Consider the following 19,138-nt stretch of genomic DNA (forward strand, 5'->3'; position numbering starts at 1 on the left):
CAGCAACAAATCCTATAAGAGATGTGATGTGTAACTATAACGCACTGAGTGAAAGGGGAAGTTTGCGTGTTGCTGCGGAAAATTGAAGCAGGTCAAAATGCATCAACACAACGAATCTAATATTGCATAAAAACAATGCCATACTTGACGGAGTTTGGCTACATCGAGGCTCACTGCAGTAAAAAAGACATGGAGGATCAGATAGCAGGTAAAGCAGCGCACAGCTACAAACACTCACCCGGATTAGCATGACAAACAGAAAGCTAAACAAATAACCCGCAAAATTATTTAAGTCTTCGAGCTGCGATGTAAGACGCTGGTTCTGCTCTCCTGTTGAACCGCTGCTACGCTACAGGTAGTAATATTTGACAGACGGAGCTTCTGCTCCACCTGGTAGTGACTCTCACACCGAACCTCTGCTTAAAGCTGAAGCATATAACTTAAAAAATAAATTTTACATACGTATTAAAACTTTAGTTGTCCTAACATGAGACAGATAATCTCTGAAAAAATAATCGATCTCCTCCCTGTTCCGCATAATTACTCCGCTCAGTCAGAAACAGCCACTCAGAACTAGCAGTAATCAGCTAGCCGCCATGCTATCAGGAAGTTTTCATTCAGTAACTCAGGATTGTTTATTGTAATGGAACCTGTTTTTGCCTTTGAATGTTAAGTTTTATACTTGAATTTTTTGGCAATGTTGAGAGGTTTTATTTAGACTTTTTGCATTATTTAGCCTCTTCAGAGCCTTCATATGTTTTCAGTCTGTTAAAGATAGTATTACTGATAGCAGTACAATTTGCACAATGCCTGTTTTTTTTTTTTCTTGGAAAAAATTATTAAAAACAAATTTGTCTCTAAATTAAGGTGAATTCATGGTTTCTTTTCCCACATAATGTAACCACTAGTGCTTATGATAAAAAAAAATAATTATGTGATCGGTTTCGGTGATTGGCCATGATCGGCCCTCATTGGTGATCAGAATCGGCAGGAAAAAACCTGATTGGCACATCTCTAGTGGATACTGAAAGTGAATGAGAGAAAATAAAGTTATGTGTTTTTATACAGTGTAAATGTGTGGTTTGAATTGTAAAAATGTCATCAATATATATTTGTATCCCAGCCAATATTATTATTTAGATACTTTTGGATATTTTAATCTATGATCAACTTAATTTCTTTCTACATGTTGTGTTTTTCTGTTAATCAGCATCAAAAGACTTATTTTGTGGCCCTGATCCTGATCAGGCCAAATTAGGATTAGGCCAATCATTCAACTCAACCGTTGAATGATTGAGTAATCTTGACATAAACTCTTTGTCTTTGTGCTTCCAATGTCAGAACAATTGCTGATAATACAATTCTAGGCTGAAAAGGCCTGATCTGGCCAAGTATTGTATGAATGCTGAATGAAAGCATTCCCACAGTCAACAAAAACCCAGAAAAGACTTCAGTTTGTAAATAGTTAGGAGACGGTAGATAGCCATTGTGTTTCTTTCTCACTAAAAGGACCAAAATAGTTGGAATCCAGAGTTAACATATCGAATGCTGACTGTGTGGTCTGCTTTTTTCAGAATGGAGAATTCTTCAATTCATGTAAGTTTACAGGAAAAAAAGGTGACATTTCTGTTTTTTTCTCTTGTTGGAGGAAATTATATATAAATATATATAGATGGTATATATAGTTGAGCAGCCTGTCTGAAGCCAAAGTTTCACGGCAGAAATGCAGCTGAAACGCAGAATCACATGTGTCAATAATGTGATCAGGTTAACAAAGACTTTTATCTTATACAAATATAGATTATGGATTAAGACATTCTGTTAGGCACTTTGTGTATCCCAGAGTACAAACTCTGGTGTGATTGTTACGCTCTTCAACAGAGGATTGATTTCATCTGTGAAAGAGGCTTTCAAACTGATTTTGCCTGAAACTCTTGGCATATTTTTTAGAAGAGAAGCATCTGAAGGCAAAACCGAAAGCTGTAAGGGATAAATTAACTAGCTGCACAGAAGATCTTCAGTTTGCATCGGGCAGCTGACCTTTAACATGGGAAAGTGCGTGCTTGTTTGCAGTTTTATTGGCGCTCTGCTGGGGGAAACAGTCCCAGCCGGAGCTGTGGTATGTTTTGAGACGGGATCACAAAGTAAACAGAAAGTCCTCGGATCAGCTCAGAGGACAACAGTCCCAAGACACACAGGTCCCACAGGACAGGCAGGCATGCCAATAAACAAGACAGTCAGGGCTGATTGAAATAAGATGAGTCAGATCTCATCATGACATCGAAACGAACTCAGCCCTTCTGATGAGTTTTACTTTTAACAGTAGATGGTGTCAGGGCAGCAGTGTATTGCAAAATTCATGCAATGTTTTTCACAGTCACATAACAGCCACAAGCTTCAATTCATTTTAGGGATTTTTTTTGATAGACCAACACAAAGTAGGACACAACATAGAAAATTATAGAAAACCATAGAAATGGTATTGAAAAAATCTTTTAGAAATCCGAAAAGTGTAATATTTAGCATTTGTTTTCTTCTGTGTATTTTCTGCCAAAGTAAATTTAATTTACCTTACAAAGCTATTTTGGACCATTTTGTGCTTACCACATAAAAGCTGAGGTAAATGCATTGAGGTTTGTGGTTTAATGTGATAAAAATATGAGAACAGTTCAATACAATATTTTTGCAGTCTGCATGTTTGAGTCATGGATTGTTGTTACTTACATTTCTTCATAAGGTTAATCTTTCCTAGTTTTTAAAAAGTTTTATAAAAAAATACTAACACAATCAAACCACATGGAGAAAAACACATTTTTGTTTCATTTCATTTTTGTCTTCTAATGTATGACAAATTGTAATTGTCTGTTTCTGTCATTGTTATTCATGCGAGCATAGCTCAGTGTTTGTGTTTCTTTTCCATAATTCAGATGCATCCGCCTGCCTGTGGCTCTGTCATTTGCAGACGCAGACGTTTGACACATGATGACATGTTTACAGAAATCCAACACTTCATCACATTTCTGAACCTCCCAGTTGACATGTGGTGAGTATGGGAGTTTTTGGAAAGTTTTGGTGTGCCACGAATTGTTCTGCAGCAGCCCGTCGGATAAAGAGTTACCTCGGAAACAAAAGGAAGCTGGTCAGCTCGAGTCACCGGTTCCTCCCAGTTTTTGTTTTTACCTCCACCATGTTTTTCTGACTCCCTGCTTGAAAGAAACAAAAGAGTTTGGAAAAAGCTGGAACAAAGGAGTGTGCATGTGTGTGTGATGTTTACCTGTGCTTCTCTTTGAACGGGCTACATGCTTGTTTTGTGTGTGTGTAAGAAACACTGGGTTCCTGTCTTCCTACAGAGGAAGGAAAAAGTGCAGAAGACAGAGCAGAGTGACTTCAGGCTGATAAGCCTCATCAGGATGTGTTGGCACGGCTACTCACAACGAGACTTTTTGCTCTTTGGGTTTCAACATTGTAATTGTTTGGTGTCGCCATAGTCCTCTGATGCCATTTTGTTCTTTAGATATGTAACTATTTTTGTTCTCAAAGTGAAATGCAACTGAAACATCCAACACTGGCCAACAATTGTAAACTGTTCTGTGCAGTTTGTTGAAAAAGTATCCACACCCCTGGAGAAACACCTGAGTGAAGTTACCCTCCTCACCACATACCCCAAATGTTTGTCCTGCAAACATTTTAATTTGTGCCACTATCATTTTAAAGATACAGTCAAAAAAAAACCTTGTCAAGATAATTAATTTTATTACAATTGACTTTTTAATGATAAAAACAACATGTAGAACATCAATTCAAACTAAATATAGCCCAATAAACACACTGAGTCTCTGCTAGGTAAGATCAGTATGCTTTAATAAGATATCAGTGCAGAAACACAAACTTCTTACTGGGTTAAAGTCCCCATATAGTAATAATGATATATTATCAGGTCATTATGAAATTTAGCATATTAAAATATATCTGAATTAGCTAATATAACTGTATGACAATGACAACAGCAGAAAACAAGTTATTGAACATGGATCCCAGAAGGAAGAAGAAAAACGATGAAGAGACGGTGGAAGAGCAAGGCTTCACACCACATCCATTTGTCATTTTTTGGGGAAAACCCTTCAAGGAGCACAGTATGTCAAGTTAAATACAATGCCAATGTCTTGTCTATTTTAAATACCAAACTGTTTGCTTCCCACATTTTCTTTTGTTTGTTTTGTTTTGTTTTTTTTTGTTGTATTTCTAAACATAAATTTGCTGTTTTTCTGTTTTCTTTGATCAAATATTCTCAAATCTTTGTTTCTGGTTGAAATTGTCAGAGCAGAAGCTCATCTAAATGGGAGGTGAGACTTTTCTAGGGAAACGTTTCTAATTCAACTTCTGCTTGGCCAAGCCTCTCCATATTCAGTAGTGCAGCTCATTGTTTTAATGTGGTTTCAATGTGAAGAACAACATAATCCATCTCAGGCATTGTTCTGGTTTGATTTTTATTCACCACACTGGTTTTCTGTCAGTCATCTCTCTTTGGTCTCCAAAAACATCAACTTAATGACTGGACAATATTGCACTTTTATTTCCAACAAGTAACATTTGAACAAATATCTAGTAAGGTGCTTTTTTTTTTTTTTTTTTTTTTCTGGAAACTTATTTGAGTAATTCAAAAATTCTACATTCTATACATAATTCTACACATAATCCCAGAAACAGATACAACTTTTTTCCACTTTGAAAGACGAGGAACATCTTATTTGATTAGTGATAAAATTGTGTTCTTGACCTAAATAAAAATAGACTCATAGAACAAGATGGTGTGTGGAGAAAAATAAGTGTTTTACTAAGCGGAAAAAATTTAATGTGTTAAAACAATTCTCATGTTTTGTAAAAGTAATTATTTTAGGTAAATGTGTGGAAACATAGAGGAAGGTTAATCTTGCGCTGACTTTTACTTTATTTAGGGGCTGGCCTACAAAAGACACAGAATGGTACCACCAATGTTTAAAAATAAAAGTAAAATCATAAGAACTGAAGGTTGCATTCATGTTAAGGTTTTGTGGCCTGATGGCATACTTTGATTTTTCTTTGTTTGTTCTTTTATTAGGTTTAGCCAAACCTGACCACAAACAGGAAGTGTGTTAATTTGAAAGGGTGAACAGTTGTCTTCCATTTTGTTCCTCAGATGCGTCTAATGTAAATGAAGTTTAACAAAACTATCCGAGATTTGATTTATTTACTTTTGCAGTATCAAATCTGCAATAAAATGTGTGATACTGGCTTATATTTCCCAATTAACATAACATTTGGGTTGCAATTAAAGTAAAATAAAGTGTTCTACTGAAAAAAGAGGCCGGTTTGATGATTTTCTTGAAACTCTTAAAGGAAATAAAGTTTTGCTAGATTTTAACTGTAACATACATGCACCTTACTGTCATTACCTACAGCACTACTGCCAGGAAATCCTCACTTCAGCATTCATCCAAACTAGAATAAAAGTTCAGCTTCTCCCTGCAGTCAAATCTTTTCCTGCTAATCCTAAACCTTTCAAACAAGAGCAGCTTCATCAGCAGATCTGACAGATTCCTGTTTGTGTGAGGAGCTAAGGAATCCATTTTCATGAGAAGTTCGTTTGACTTTTCATCAAGATTTGTTGTTTCCATGGATGTTCTGCTCCATCAGCAGCTGCATTTCCATTACAATGTGCACAAAACTTTGTCACTGAAACAACATAATTTTGTAATTTTGGTTTCCATTAACTAAGAAACACAGTTTAAACCAGACATGAATAAGTTTGTTCTTGTGATATGTCACTAGAAAACTGCTTCAACCACTTCCTGTCGTCTTCTTTTTCATGGCAACATCTAGAAAAAAAATGTTTCCATTTCAGCTTTATGATATCAACCAATTTCAGTATGGTCAAAAAAGTCTCTCATCCAACTTTTTATTGGAAAACGAGACATTTTTCTAAATGAAGCAAATTTATTTCTGAAATGTCAAATAGTGGAATCATTTAATATAAACTCAGTATAAACTGAGCTTTTATTTTACTTGAGATTATTGGATATTTAGGGAAGGTGTGAAGTAGCGACTAAATCATCAAAGTTATAAAAATATCTACCCTTTTACTAATTTGACTGTGATTCCTAGATTCTTAGATGTCATGAATTTCAGTGGTAGTTCTTGCGGTTAATGTTGTAGCTGTTTGTCTCTTCTGCTCCTTATGAACAACTCTAACCTGATAATCTGGCTAGCCTGCAGGTTGCCGCTTTAAAGATATCCCACTTGAAACACAAGTCCTTTTTTAAATTTTTAGCTGATAGCGATAACCAGCCCATGCTAAAAATAACAATAAGGCTACTGCTGTTTCACATGTAAAATGTAAAAATTTTGTTGGAGCAGAGTAACCAAAAATATTTTCACAAAAGTTATTTGTTAATTAACAACTGAAGCTGAAGGATTTAGTCAACTTTTTGGAGGGCGAAAACTGTGCACTTGAAGGGTGAACTCAATACATAATGTCATGATAAGGCACATTTTATGGGTTCAAATAATATTACCAAAAAAAAAAACAACAACAACAAAGAGAATATCAATAAAATTCAGTGTTAATGGGTCCAAAACATGTAATAAAAGTTCTAAAAATGACACATACATGGTCTATGAAGCACCATTATTTCATAGAAGCAACTTGAAAACTATGCAATTATGTGGCAACTTCACCTTCCTTAAAATATTTAAAATGCTACATATCTGAAAAGTGAAACTTAGAAAACACATGTTCAACATTTTTACTCTGATTTGTTTTTTTCCCTCTTTAGTGTGTAAAAGTAAGAACAACAGTACTGGCCAGCCAACAGATTCAACAGATATTTCAGAATAAAAGAGAGGAAAGAAAACAGGTGGGGGAGGGAAAGGTAGGGCCCGACACCACAACATGGAAACGGGACGACAGGAATTGGCCCAGAGAGAGTTCTTATCTAAACAGCATCTACGGAAAGAGGGGCAACTGAGGACAAAGTACCAGGACACATTAAACACTAAAAACACCATGTTCAAAATTAGTTCTGATTTTAAATACATAACATGTATGTGTACAATTTCTATAGTTTAAAAGTGGTCACCACACAAAGACATTAGCTTCAGAAACAAACAGCGAGACGCAGAAAAATACGGAAAAAAGGAAGAGAGAAATAAGTTTCACTGACATTGTCAGGGTGGAAATTAATTTATGAGGAATAATAATATTCTGTAACAAAGCTCTCTGGTGTTGGCAGCCACTCTGGTGAGAATAAAACAGGAACTGGCCTTGTCTGATAACTGCAAAGTATATAAACTCTGTTTTCACAGGGTGATGCTTTTTTACGTTAACTTTTAATGTGAAAAATCTGTGACTTTCTTCTTCCTCTGTCCAGTTTGCACCGCGGTGAGAACAGAAGTCGTGGGCTGACCTCAGTGCTCTAAAGAGGCGACGGAAACTGTATGACTTTTTTTCTACAAGCCGAACCCATAAAACCCTCAAACATTTCTACATAGTTAAAGTGCCCTCCTGATTGGCCAAGATGCCCATTTCAGTCCCTCCACACGCCCTCTGATTAACCTGAGTGATTGTCAAAAACACCTTTAAATCTCAATCTTTAAATCTCTCTTACAATCTCACATTCCTTTTATTTATACCTTTTTCCCATACTGAAAATTACCTTTTCCACCATTGTATTTGTTCATTTCTTTTTCAGCATTTGAAAAACAAACACTAAAAAGTTCTACTTAAGTATTCCTTTCATGTCTCTCTGTTATGCAATTGCAAAGTAAATTTTTGACTTTTGAACTAAGCTGATGAACACAAAACATCAAACTATGAAAAAAGGCCAGTTTATGTAACATTTTACAGCTAAAAAAGCAAAACCTTAAAACTTTAACTAATGCTTTAGGTGAAAATGATTATTTACTGATTTATTTTTTCAGTCAAGTGATTTAAAAAATATATATTAAGTCAGTCTTGAATTGGAAAGTAGTAGCAAGAGATGCACAGACAAATCGACCGCTATTGTACAATTTTATATTGATTAACTTCGAGTGATGAATAGCTTGGAATAAAATAAAAAAAGGACATTTATCAGATTAGTAAGTATACAGCTAACATGCAAACTCAGTGATGTCAGAAGCTTCTAGAAAGAAGAAAACCATATTTTATACAAAGACATGTCGACTGTTCATACAGGCTGCTACAACAACCATCTGGGACATTTGAAGGAAAGAACTAACCCGGAGTCAATTCACCAACCGATGAAATAAGAGCTAACTAGCTATGTAATGAAAGCAGCCATCATAGCAAACACAAAGTGCTAGAAGCTGTTATATCATTTTGTCTTAATTTAAAATAATACTCAGTTTTGGTATGTTATCTCTTTCCGCTAGCGACGGAAAGTTTATGAACAAAACAAAACTAGACATCAGAAATTAGGAACAAATCTCTAATTTTAATGGAATTAAATCCATATGGATTTAATTACTCTAGAGCAGTGGTTCTTAACCTGGGTTCGATCGAACCCCAGGGGTTCGATGAGTCAGTCTCAGGGGTTCGGCGGAGCCAATGCCGTCGTGATGACGCCCCGCTTCGCCATCACTTGCTGCAGAGGATCACGTTACATTGCTTAGCCAATCAATGCTGAGGAGGAGCATTGATTGAAAGAGCTCCACTCTCGGCATGGATTTGAACTTGTGTCTTTAATTACTTAAGCAAAACTAACCGTTTTTTTACCAAANTTATGTGATGGTATCGGTGATCGGCCCTCATGGGTGATTAGAATCGGAATCGGCAGGAAAAAACCTGATCGGCACATCTCTAGAAATCACAGAACAGGACCCCCACTTCACTGAACTTCTGATGAACTTCCTGAAAAATGTATTACACCACAGATATTTACAAAAGCATAAATGCCTTTTTAACATTTTGTCACATTACAACCACAAACCCTAAATAAGTTTACTAGAGGTTTTCAGAACAGCATAAAGCAACTTACCACTATTACGAGGTAGAACACAATTTGCATTTCTAAAAGATAAAAGCAAAAATATATAAAAATGTGGTCTCCATTTGCTTTTAGCATCGCTGCTAACTATAGTTAGCATCTCTACCAACTTTCAACAACATGTAGCTCATGGGTCTCCAATAATATACATGGAAATGTGTGGTTTTGATGTGATAAAATTTAAAAAGGTTCAACGGGTGTGAACATCATTGCAAGGAACTCCAACAAGAACAATTGAACTTTATTATGACGCCTACAATAAATACGGGAGTGCAAAAACACACCAAGAAACCCAAGCATGTTTGTTTTTTTTTAAATTACTGTTGTTTTTTTATTTACCATCTTCTGGTGTATTCTGTTAATTTTAATGTTGAGCTGTAGTTAAGACATTAGCGGGCGAGTTCATGCATCCCCTGAGGTTAAAAACACACCCTCTTTTAAAACATTAAGCAGCATCTTGAGAGCCAATCTTCATCAGTTTAGCGTTTGGCACTAACGAGAAGTGACAGTGGTGTCCTCTTTTTTTTTTTTTGCAACCTCCTCAATGCGAAGCATCAACAATAGGAAGAGAGTACAGGGTCAAGGGGTGTGTATGTGTGGTGAGGTTACAGTGCAGTCAAACAAAGAGAGTCTATGACACAAATCCAACCAGTCTCTCTCTCCCTCTGCGTCTCTTTTTTCACTGGGCCTCTCACTGTTTGATTCTCTCCCCCCCACCGAATGGTGCCATTGAAAGAAGAGGCAGTTAGGACCTTATTCTATAAAGACTTTGTGAGTTCCCGAAGGAACACACCAACTCTCACAGACGAGCTCGACCGCTGCAGATCATTTTTCATTTGCTCCTTGTCTCTGCGGAATTAAAGGCTCTCGCTCACTCGACAGGGGGGGGGCCAGGGTTTGCAAAGAGCGACGAAAACGTCGATGCAAATCAAAACAGTGACAGCGAGATGCACAATGAAGAGAGAGGCCTTGCCTGTTGTCTGATACATGGCTCTGACAATGTAAACTGGAGCTGACTCCACCCAGCATCGGCCTAAATACGCTCAGCTGGAAAGATAGTGGTCAGATAGAGATAATGGTGCCTGCCGGTTCCTCTGATGCTCCTGAAATGATGGGCTCCTTCGGGGATTTCAACACAAACAATTTGTACTGTAATGAGATTTGTACCAGAGTGGATGGTTGGGTCAAAAAATAAATAAATAAAAAATAAGTGTGGGAATGGCTTGCTCTTTTGTTTGTTCAATTCATATGAAGGAAAAGTGCTTACTTGAAATCAAATTTGACTTGGATTAAATGCAGCCTTTTCTGAATCAAATCATGAACAGCTGTGGTTCACTTTTGTTTCTCTGTATATGTAAAAAATAAAAATAAAAAATACTCGCCCAGTTTATCAGTAGAACACGAATAAAATCATGAATATTTTAAATAATTTTCAAGCACTGTGGGTTTATTGTGCGCCAGTAACATCTATTTCTGCTACCTTATCCCTCTCATCCATCTACTCAGAGGTATATACACCTGGCTCTGGATATATTTAGATGCTGACACATTTCTTGGAAGTCTAGCTCGTTACAAAATATATATTCTTGCCATGTGTTTTGTAAGATAAAACAAAATCAGATTTTCTTTTGAATTCCCAACATTTGTACACAAGCAGACAAGTCTGTTGGCACCCTTGGCAGAGAAATGTGCTCTTTTATTCCATTATTATAATCTTTCAAGAAAAAGTATTCTAAAAATCATAGATTCCGTTTTTTTTTCTTTTTTGTTTTTTTTTAGAGTGATCAGAGTTTTCTACAATTTCTAATATATGACTTCCTAATTCTATAAATATTTGCTAAAGCCTTAGTCAATCTTTCCAATGCAATTATCAACAACCACATAGCAATATTATGTATTGCAATTATTGCCAGAGCCCAACACAACCTGTTGGGCTCTGGCAGAAAGCTGAAAATGGAACGTCATTGGTTCAATCAGCAGGATATTGATCCCTATTAACACAGCATCGGTTCTCCAGACAGCAAAAAGTCATGTATGTACAGAGAAAATAATCATAAAAAAAAAAAACTGAGGTGAGCTGGAGAGACGAGAAGGCGAGAGGAACCAGGACTTTGGACCAAGAGAGTCTGCAAAAAACCATGGTGAAATATTCCTCTGTGTGTTTGCTTTGAGTGTTTGAAATGTTATACATCTGTCAGTATTTGCTGGGGTTTGGAAGCACCCCAAGATAGTTTCACTACTAATTTAATGCACTAAAAGTCAAGGCTGAATTTCCTTTTTTTTTTTTTTTTTTTTTGGTTTAAGAACATGCTACTGTGATAAAACATAATTTTGTCTGTGATGGTAAGTGTGCGGCTATTCCTGAAAATCTCTACAAGTTCTGCTATTGAATCTGAAACAAGCACTGACGACTTCTTAATCTCTTCAAAAATAATAATAATAAAAAACAAAACAAAAAAAAAAACAATTTTACAAAATGGTCGTGAAGTTATTCCTTTTTTCTTGGGCATAAATGAACAGCGATAGAAATACTCAGAAATACTGGATCCTGAGTTGAATCATTCAACTCTACCTACAGTCTAAAGATGAATTCAAAACTCCCCTTTACTAAACAGAAAAATATAATAAAAATAACTTGTCCAATGTCTTCACATCAAAGTTCCTCTGAGGTTCCCCCAGGCATGTTTAGTCAAATAAAAAAGTCCAAACCTATTTTTAAAGCACTGTGCACTGAGCTGAATTCAATGCCTTTTTAACAGCACAGTTACTTTACATGATAAAGGCACATGCTCTGTCCTCTATAAATGTCAGACAGCCATAAACAAATGAGCAGAAAACAGGCTGATGTAGAGTTAAAACATTTTAGGTAATGAAATAAATTACCAGAGTAGAAACTGAGAAATTTGTGTTACAGCAGGAAAAAAATTACTTTATAACTGTGGATGCTAAGAATTACAAAGTCAAGCAGTTACAGTCAATTCTTGCTGCATTACGCTCACAGCAACAACGCAAATGACAGCAATTCTGGACAGCTGCAGCAAAACCGGACCAACACTGAGAAATCCTGACATTTAAAGATCAGCTTCCTGTCCTTATCCAACCCCTCACTGCATTAACATGAGGGTCCATGCCAACCCCACCCTTTCCTGCAGCAATCCTGACCCAGACCCTTTTAAACCTCCGCAGTAAGAGGAGACATAGGCAGCGGAACAGCAACAGCAGAAGGCCGAGGGCTGCTACAGTGAATTAAAAACACATCCACCACTCCCTGACTCCTCCCTTTTCCGCCCAGTCTTCTCAAGAAAGGCCAAAAAGCAGTGAACTCCTGCTAAAGCCTCAACATCGGGTTCCGCAGCGTTGAACATTTCACAGCAGCAATCTCTGGACTCTTGTGTAAAAGACAGGCATGTGGATTAACCCGATAAGGCAGACAATGATTAACAGTTTCACGCGTGATTATTTCTGTGAACCACAAGATTACAGATAAAAACGCTCAAAGCTCAAAAGACTCACAGTTCAGCAAAGACATATATTTCACTAAATACATATTCAGAGTCACTTCTCTCACTGCAGAGTCTTTTCACTATGTCTGTGGTTAGCTTGGTGAGAGATTTCTGGGAGTTTGGCCATAGACAACCATTCAGAGAAGGTAGGGGAGTGGCAGACTTGGAAATGTTTAACAGGAAGCACAACCGGGGAACATGGAAAGCACAGGGAGGAGGAATGTGTGGGGGAACCCCTAAATATGATGCTCCATGTTTAACGACACTATGCAAAGTGGCGACTGAATGAAAACTGACGCAGTTCCTGAATGGCTTGCAACAAATCTCACGGAAGAGCTGAGAGGGGGACAAATTAAGTAAAAACAAAACCATAGTTAAGAAATGTCCATGATAGTTAAGATATTCCTTAACTATCATGGCATAATTAAGAAATATCAGTATTTAATAATCAGCTTAAAGTTAAAATTGTTTGGAAGATTAGAAATTAGAAATTATGGAAGATTATACAGCACACAGCAGCCTCAGCTAGAAAGGTTGCCAGCTAATGACACCGTTATCTTTAAGGCACAAACACTGCCATTAAGTGGATTCATTTCATTGAAATTAATTGAATTAATTTGAGAAAAAAAAAAACATTCAAGTCAAAGCTAGGATGCAACTAAAAATGCTATCTAGGTTCTCATCCCATTGGCCTTTATTACAACGTGTTTATCTTCTGCTGTAATTAATGGAGCAGTATTATGTAAAATCAGCTTTTTTGAGCTTTACATCATGTTATAATGTTATTCCCTCATTAAAACATAGCTGGAGTGTTGCCTTGATTATTTCATGCATGTTTGAGAAATTCTTTTATCTCCCCCACTCGGCTCCTTCACACTAGTCAGCAGCAATTAGCAAACACCTTGTGAAACTGTGCATCAGCTGAACTCATATGAGCTACTTCCCAGTGCAACGCTGGTATAAAAAAAAAAAATAAACAGTTTGATAGAGGAGTGATGTTGTGATGACTTCCTGAAGGTGGAGTTTCAGGAAGAACAGGCGTTTTTAAAGAGACAGAGGCCCAATTTCAAGGCGTCAAATTACAAAGTCAAATTTCTTCCAAGTCATATTTCATATGTACAGCATTTTTCTAATAACTGAAGGTAACAGTTACTTGAATGAGCTATAAAATGGAAATATGTGCCTGGAAAATATATAATACTGCCCCTTTCACAGCTGAGAGAGTGAGTCAAACTGGTTCAACTCCTGTTAACCTTCAAACCATTCCTTCATGCCGTTTACTGTATGACGGTGCATCCATCTGCTACTCTTAAGGTACGGCGTGTTAACACTTTCCGTCAAACCGCACAACATCCCAAACAAAGCAAACGCACACATCAGCTGGATCTACTGGCATAACAGGTAACACCACTTTATTGCTCAAGCATAAACAACACAAACAAGACTCGGAGTCAACTCAGCAACAGAGTTTCGCTGGAGGAATGAGTCACCACCTCTACAGCCAGGGAGTAACTATTTGTTTTATGGCACTCAAACCATGAAACTGCTGGCATAAATACAAGTGATGGCAGCAAAACACTTGATACAAACTGAAACTGCAGGATGTTTGCGTGTGTAAATATTTCAAGGTAATTCAAGTGGTACTGATCCACAATACAAGTAAAACCGGCCAACAGATGAGCAGCGGTAGCTAAATAAGCTCAAACTGGTTCTGAAAAAAGGGGCTTTGCTGTGTATGGGGCTACAAAACTACGGACCAGTAAGGATGCACCTTCCCAACATGAAAATAATATTAAAGATCATATCAAGACGCAGTTACAGAAAACCAAAAATGTTTATAATAAAAGCTCTAATCAAATTTATCATACTCAGCTGTAATGGTATTATTAAAAATATTGTACAAACACTTATTCCTATTTACCAATTCATCTTCACAAATATATATATATTAAAAAAAACCCCTCAAACATAACTTATTCCATAATAATATGGTGTAACAAAACTGTTTAACATATAATGAACCAAGGAACTTTTTTTTTTTTTTTACAATGTAATTCCTTTTATTGTTGGCATAACAACAACTCCTCTAACTTCACCTGCACTATCTTATCAAAGGAAAACATAAACTTCCATATCTACTAACGCTCTCTGCCAACAGTTCCCCGTTCATTGTGGGCACCGTATTCTCCTCTCTGCTGCAGTGTGGACATGTTTGTTCAAGGCAGCAACAGAGCACGTTTCTAGATAATATGCATGGGCGGGCTAACGGTAACGAGATACAGCAAGACTTTTGAAAATTAAGATTTCAAACCGTTTATCTTACAGTTCCTAGAACTTAAAATTCTTCTAATGGGACGCACGTCAAAGTGACGTAGCCACAAGAGTTTTCTCTGCCCGTTACTCCTCCCCCACATGTTGCTGTGAACTGCCAGAAAGGTTACTCAAGCTCACAATAAAGATTAATTTGACTGGAAGTATTTTCAGGCAAAAAAAGGAAGTCTCCCTGACACTCTTGATAAAGATGGTATTAAATCTAGTGATGCACAGATATGAAAATGTGGGCCATATCTGATATTAATACTGCTGTTATGACCAATATTTTCCAATATCATATATATTTTCCAAAACTTTCAATACTGTGAATTCACCTTGTCTTTTACACATTTATTTTTAAATAATTGTGTATTTCCATGATACAGGGATGATGTGGTATTTTTTAAGGTACTGTGAGAATCTCATTCTGTGACATGCCTAACAAACGGTGTAAAAAGGTAGAAAAAGAAGCCAAATGGGCTGAAAGCAAGTTTGGAATACATTTTTAGTATTAACATTTTCAATGCTGTCTCGCTGTGTTGATCTGTTTTTCAGTAAACTTTTGGACTGGCGATTCTCACCCAAGCGGAAGTGAACTTTTAAAGGGTGGGAAATGTTAGTAGACCACATTGGCTGCTTTTAAAGCTCTCAGTAGGCTCTGGTTAAAAAGATGAGGAAAAGGCTCTGTGTGTGCCACATGTGTTGCAGAATCCCAGGCTGCTTAACCTCCAATCCACGCAGCTCATTAGTATCTCAGCTGACTTAATCTTCTCTCTTCTCTTTTCTTAATTCCAACCCTTTTTACATTTTTGGGTCTAAATCTGTCCACTTTCACTACTTGTACTTTTACCCCTCTGTCATCTGTTTTTCCCTAGCTGATGGATAGAGCAGGGAAAAGTTGACAAACCCCACAGAGCATCCAGTTCATCTCTTCACTGACAACAGTAGATCACAAGGTAAAAGTTAAGCTAAAGAAACTCACACATAAGCCCAGATTCTGTACATTTAAGCCTCTAACAAAGCTCCTGCTACACCCATCCTGTCCTGTGGCTTTGTACTGATGCTCATCTAAACAATATTGCAGAGACCACGGGGGGAACAAGTGATGATCATACTAAAGTGTTCAGCTGTAGGTTTTACTCTGGAGCTGGGAAAGGAGAGAAAACGTTTGTTTCTGCAGCTTTTGTTCCTCATTTTTCTCTTGAGTGATTTGACCGTTTTCCTTGCCAGTGGCTATACCCTAGCAGAGTCAAATATTGACTGATTGGCTGGCTTTGACGCTTCCCCTGTGCTCCATTGACTTGAGCTGAAATCGCTGAAATACATGAACTAAAACCACTGGACCTATTTCAGACTTTTACTTGTGCTACAGTGAAAAACCCAGGAGGTTTGGGAATGTCGAAATGTGAAACAGTTCCACATTTCATTGGAAAGGTGATAATTGTGGCCGAAAAGGTGGAAGTTTAAAGCAACGATTCAGACCGTGACTAGTCCAAACAAGATGCAATTTACCAATAAGCTGCATACATATGTTTCTAAACTGACTCATGCAGGAATAGAAACCAGAATCTCGAGACGTTTCCAGTTTCCGTGAGGCGCTTCAGTTGAAGTCAGGAGAAGCACAGAGATACGAGAAACTATTTGGAAACTACCTTCTACAACATGTCAGGACATGTCTGTGGTTCATTCAGGCTGTAAGAGAGCAAGAATTTCATTGGATAACAAGAAGGGAAACATATTTCAGAAAAGTGTTCTGCTTTATCTTGGAGCTTTCAAACCAGGTTTGGCCAAGTGTGATATTTCCAAGGTAGGAGAGAAAGAAAAAAAAAAACAAATCCCCCTGTTATAAAATCTTCTTTTTGCTAAAGATGTTTTCAAGACCAAAGATAAAATTTAGTCGAGGATAGTAACACAAGAAGAAAATGGGTTTTTATTAGAGCTGGGCAAATATGGCTTAACAACATCTCATATCAGTCAATATTGATAATTACAGATGAGGTTTTTGTTTTAAAAATCTGAAATCCTGCCAAACTGATTAATGGAGCTTTTGAGGTATATCCCCAAATTCACACTCATTATGTGAGTCTTTAGTTAAAAACAAAACAAACACGAATAACTAATGACTGCTTAAGAGGAGAAAGGTAGAAAGGTTTGAATGCTGTTTTTGTACTTTCTACTATTATTGTTCTAAAAGAAAAAAAAAATAAATAGTACAAAAGCAATCTCAGCAGGTCAAAGCTTCACCAAAATCAAAGATTGTAAACCAGCATTCAATTCTGATTGGTGCAAAAATGTTTAGCAGAAAGCACTTGGGACATCATAGATTCACATGACGAAAGTCTAAGGGCTAAAAATTTATAGCTACGAGAATAAAATATATTTCACTTCGCTACATAATCTATTGTAAAAATCCATATTTCTTTGCCAGATAAATACTTTCCAGAATCCTGTAAGGGTCTGTTACACATTACACATCTGCTCACAGATCACAATAAGCTGTCACAGTGACAGCTGCATAAATCACTCTTTAGGAACACATCTTATGTTCCCTCATTCAATAAAATTAATTTTCTTTTAGTGGCAAGCCATCACTTTGAATATTGAACATCTCCTTCAGGGAGCTTTCAGCTCATTCATTCATCTTCACACTGAGAACTGTCAAGAAAACAAACACAGTGTATTACTAAAGATCAATTAGGGGACCGGTTAATTGACATCTGAACAGAGCAACAATCTTAATGTGTCTTGGAGCCCAGATGGTTAAAAGCTTGTCTGCATGGTCCCTCTCTCCACCACATTGACCTGTGCTAGGCCATCTGTTTAACCAACCAAATAGGCCAAGCCCTCCCTTATAGCCACAGAATGAGGCTACTTCTGTAGAGATGGAGAATTAGAGTTGGAAAAACGTTTGCATATGATCCTACCTTCAATGTGCTTTTTATTTTTTTATTTTTTGTCTAGACATTGGACCAGCATAAGATTCAAACAGCATAACTGTGAATAAAAACACTTCAGTTTTGCAGTAGTTACACTAACATTTTGAAGAAAAAATTTAAACATCAACAGAAAATGAAACATCTATTCCACATGTTGCTAAAATCGTCCAACACACTGGTATGACACTTACAACATCCATTTATTTTTATTTTCACAGACGGATTTATGCAAAACCATAGAATAAATTTCCTCTAAATTGCTAAAGCACATTTTTATGTGGTTATTGAGCAGAACATGTTGCTTTTTTGCTGCTCTTTGAAGACTCTACTAAAAGATTAGACTCCTACACTGCAGAGCAACACCAGCAGTTTAATAAGCTGATATTACCTGGTTAATTGGTTCAGTGGTCTGAAATTTTGTAGTGCCCTTTAGTCAAGGCAGGTTTATTTTTTAGTACATTTCAGCAATGACGCATTTAACCCTTGTACGTGTGAGGACTGTGGCAAACGTGGAGGACTGTGGCAAATGATACAAGTTTTACAGGTGTGGGGTCGGTTGGACCCCATTTGTAAACACAAGGGATAAAGTGCTCAACATGGTAGATAACACAATAACCAAATATGTTGGCAGTGCCAATCAAGAGACGATCATTACATTTTGTCAAATGTTATCAAGAGTAATCATCATTAAATATACAGTCCACAGCAACAGGTGTGGGAGTGGTCGTTTTTTTTAATCTCCATAAACCCAGAAAAACCCGGTCACCTTAGCACTTTTTCTAGGATCTCTTTTTAAAAAAAAAGTACTTTAATTGTAGAAATGGTATAATAAAAAGATATTAGTGACTTTGAAGTTAACCTTTTATAGTAAGGGTATACATTGATGCCAAGACTTGACGAAGCCTGTGAGATGATATGTGTGAAACAAGTATTAGTAGCTTATTGCCCTTTGATGCAATAGATACAAGAATGATTGAGCCCAAGACATGCAATTAAAAACTGCTAAACTGATGGATCAAAATCAAAAGACTTCATTTTTGTCAACATTTATCTGATTAGCTGTATAAATAAAGCCCGCTTTGTTGTCTCTTTCACACAGATCTCTCTAGACAGCTCTCCCTTTCAGAGCCAGCCTCAGTCTTTGTTTATTATAAATCTTCTAAGAGACACGTGGGAATTACCCAGAGCACTAGTGTGAGATTAGGACAGACATCAGGAGATGAAGGAAGGAAGGAAATGTGACTGAATGGCCTGAATAAAGGTCAGGTAGAGAGATGGCCGACATTAGATGGACAAAGAGAAAAGACTGTTTTAGTAAGAAAGGAACAAAAACAAGGACTGGGTTGCAAATGATGAAGCATGA

General features: G+C 36.9%; 1 protein-coding gene and 1 long non-coding RNA gene across 3 annotated transcripts in view; one reads left to right on the forward strand and one right to left on the reverse strand.

Moving 5' to 3' along the window:
• sipa1l3 (signal-induced proliferation-associated 1 like 3) overlaps window positions 1–19,138 on the reverse strand; it is a 90,888-nt gene that overhangs the window by 48,600 nt on the left and 23,150 nt on the right. The window lies entirely within an intron of this gene.
• On the forward strand, window positions 1,733–5,052 carry LOC106939273 (uncharacterized). Its single transcript, XR_001422803.1, has 2 exons — window positions 1,733–4,768; window positions 4,840–5,052. It is a non-coding gene; the product is annotated as an uncharacterized LOC106939273 (long non-coding RNA).

This window comes from Poecilia latipinna, unplaced genomic scaffold (assembly GCF_001443285.1).
Source record: "Poecilia latipinna isolate Pla-1442-1.1 unplaced genomic scaffold, P_latipinna-1.0 Scaffold85, whole genome shotgun sequence".
Lineage (NCBI taxonomy): Eukaryota > Metazoa > Chordata > Actinopteri > Cyprinodontiformes > Poeciliidae > Poecilia > Poecilia latipinna.